Genomic DNA, 3,125 nt, shown 5'->3' on the forward strand with positions numbered 1-3,125 from the left:
AAGGGAGGAGACGGAAAGGAAGGGATTTTGAGGGAGTGGAGCAGGACTAGGATGATGATGTCTGAACTTTGGTAAATCTCGCAGAGAGCTTTGGCTACGGGGTGTCATAGAAGTTAAACCAAAACCCCAGAGGGATGGGTTTTTCCCGCCTGAATTCACGTGCACTTTTATTATCCATTAGCCTATTGTGTTCTGTAGTTTCGCTTCTGAGTCATCCTCTTTTCATATATGGGAAACAGTTCTCCTTTTTCCCAACATGCACGGGAAATGCCTTTCCATATGGGCACCGCAGCTCACCCACACTTTCCGCAGGTGCCCGTCTCTGAGCACCGTTCCCATCTGGCGTGCGGCTGATACGGAAAAGGCTGAGTGATTTCTCAGGGGTGGTTTTGCCTCGTTTAGAAAGAACCTGCATGGCCTCTTGGTCAGGAGATGGTTAACCATAATCCTGTGTGTGTATACTCAGCCACCCATCATGCTGAGTCCAACAGCATTTTGTCCAAGCTAAAGGAAACTCCGTAGGAAACGGGCACCGGGGCAAGCAGGCAAAAGGAAATGCCAGGAGGAGGAGGCCCGTTGCAACAGGATTCTTTGCAAGGCTAAGTACAAGCTGAGACTTGCCAAGAATATCAAGCGCAACAAAAAGGGCTCCTCTAAAAAGCATGTAAACAGCAAGAGGAAGGGGGACACGTGGTGGGACCACTAAATAAGGAGGAAGGGGATCCAGCGACTGATGAGAGGGAACCGGCACAGATGCTGAATGGCTATTTTGCCTCTGTGTCCTCCCCAAAGCAGGCCGGGGGAGATGCGCACAGGAGATTAGAGGAGGCCGGGGACTTAGGGGCACAGATTCGAGTCACCTCCCTAGAGGTTGAGGAGGTCTTCAGGACACCGGATGTTACAAAAGTGCCGGGCCATGAGGAGTTACACCCAAGGGTACTTGGGGAGTTGGTGGGGGACTCTTGGCACAGGAAGTTATCCGTGGCTACTAGCCCTGCTGGCCACGTGCTCCCTCCATCAGCAGAGGAGGCCTGCCTGCCACACCAGTTGCTGAGGCGGTTGGACCAGGGGACCTTGCGCTGGAGGGATCCTGCGGGCACCTGATTTCCCACCTTGTGTACGGAATGCAGGACTGCATGGCCCTCGGCCTGGTGATCTGGGGAGTAGTCGTCCTCACCTTGGGTCAACTTTGTGATAATTAAAGCAGAGCCCTCGTTTGAGTGGGACATGAACCAGCGGCTAGTCTTATGTTTCTGCAAATGAGAAGATGTGCCCAACAAGCCCCCGCTTCCTTCTGCTACCTTTTGCCCCATCAAAAGGCAAGGCTGGCACAGCCATGCAAAATTTTCCAAAGGTGCTGTCCTCTCCTCCTGGAATGCAATAGGGAGAGCAGGTGCTGTGCCAGCCGGGATTTGAACCCGGGTCACAAGATTGGGAACCTCGCATGATGCCCCTACACCACTGGCACGGTCGGGAAGGGCCTGGGCAGGATGACAGGAAGCCGCGCAGCTTCCCCAGCAAACCGGTGCCTGGCAGGGACCGAGGCCTAGCTTTGCCAGGGGGAAGCGGCCACTGGGCTGCCTGGCCGGGAAAGAGTCCGTGCGTCAGAGCGGAAAAGCGGCCTGGGCCAGCTGTCCAAGAAAATAGTTGGGGATGGTCATATAAACGCTCTGAGCACAAAGCACCCCAAGCGATGGCAAGGGGGGACCCCCTTTCCCTTGGAGGAGGCTGCGTTTCTGTGGTGTAGCGGTTATCACGTTCGCCTCACACGCGAAACGCTCCTCGTTCGAAAACAGGCAGAAACAGCCTCCTTTTCTTGCAGGCTTGAGAGAGCAGGGAGTGGAGGACCTTCCCTGGCCCTTTTGAGTCTGGCTTGATCCCTGGCTTGAGGGCAGCCAGAACTAGCCCGTTCCCTGAGGGGGTGGATCTCCTTGTGCCTCCAAGGAAGGGCTCTGAGGCCCCCTGGGAGAGGCCTGGTCCTCCTAGGCTGCTGAAGGAGGTCGGCCATGAGAGGGAAGGTGGAGGGGCCTCTGGCTCACTCCGGGGGGGCAAAGGCTTTGCATTGCACTCATTTTGTGAGGTTGGCTCTTGTTCCTGGACACTCGCAAAAGGAACAGCACCCTTGGCATGTGGAACTCCTGTTCCTGGACACGGGGGCAAAAGGTTACTCCAAGCACCGTCCCTGGGTGGGCTCGAACCACCATCCTCCTGGTTAAAAGCCAGGCGCGCTGACCGATTGCGCCACAGAGACCGGGCCAGACTGCCTCCCGCCTCCCCCAGCCTGAGGATTCAGGGACAGGGATGGAGGGGGATCCAAGGGGGACGTTCCCTGCCAGCTCCCCCGTCCAGCAGAGTGGCGCAGCGGGAGCGTGCTGGGCCCATAACCCAGAGGCCGGTGGATCGAAACCACCCTCTGCTAGCGCATGCAGGATGCAAAGCCATCCTTTTGCCTCTGGCACGACAAGAGTGAAAAGGGATCTCTTCATGCCGAGATGCTTTGTGCTGAAAGTGCCCACATTTCTCTGGCAAGCAACCCAGCGCCATCATCCGCTCCGTCGCACAGAACGCTTCCTGGCCAGGCAGCTCCAGGGCAGGCCTCCCTTTTCCCCTTTTTCCCCGGCTGGGTGACTCTGGAAGGAAGCTGGAGAGCTTCTGGCCGCCTGTTTTATCAGCTGTACCAGTGGTGCAGAGGCAGCAAAAGCGGAGCCAGACCTTGGCAGTTCGCTTTTCCGATCCATTTCCGCTTCGGCCAGTCATGGAGTTTGCCTCTTCCCTGCAGCCAGGTCCATGCAGACGGTGCGAAGGCAGAAGCTTGGATTTGGTTTGCTACGGCTCCAATTCGCCCTCCCCACCTTCACGCACTTCAATGGACCTTCTCCCTCGGGCACCAACTCGGGCAGAACCGTCCACCTCCTGGCACCCTGCAAAACCTTTCCTTCGGGGCTCCAGGCAGCGCCACATAAGAGGGAAAGTTGGCCCACAGAGAGAGCCCTTCATACCCGCAACTCTCCCCATTGAAAGTGTTGGCCTGGCTCCAAACCTTGGGAAAGCAAAAAGATGGAACAGCATCTGGCCAGCTGTCAGAGGGAACTGCTTTTCCTTTGAGCGCTGCTGCATGAGGTTCG

At 56.8% G+C, this 3,125-nt stretch overlaps 3 non-coding genes across 3 annotated transcripts; 1 reads left to right on the forward strand and 2 right to left on the reverse strand.

Moving 5' to 3' along the window:
• Positions 1 to 1,397: 1,397 nt before the first annotated feature.
• TRNAG-CCC lies at positions 1,398 to 1,468 on the reverse strand. Its single transcript has one exon. It is a non-coding gene; the product is annotated as a tRNA-Gly (tRNA).
• A 709-nt stretch (positions 1,469 to 2,177) lies between these two features.
• On the reverse strand, positions 2,178 to 2,251 carry TRNAK-UUU. Its single transcript has one exon. It is a non-coding gene; the product is annotated as a tRNA-Lys (tRNA).
• A 96-nt stretch (positions 2,252 to 2,347) lies between these two features.
• Positions 2,348 to 2,419, forward strand: TRNAM-CAU. The gene has a single exon. It is a non-coding gene; the product is annotated as a tRNA-Met (tRNA).
• Positions 2,420 to 3,125: the final 706 nt, after the last annotated feature.

The sequence above is a fragment of the Varanus komodoensis genome, unplaced genomic scaffold, assembly GCF_004798865.1.
Source record: "Varanus komodoensis strain SLA01 unplaced genomic scaffold, ASM479886v1 scaffold151, whole genome shotgun sequence".
Lineage (NCBI taxonomy): Eukaryota > Metazoa > Chordata > Lepidosauria > Squamata > Varanidae > Varanus > Varanus komodoensis.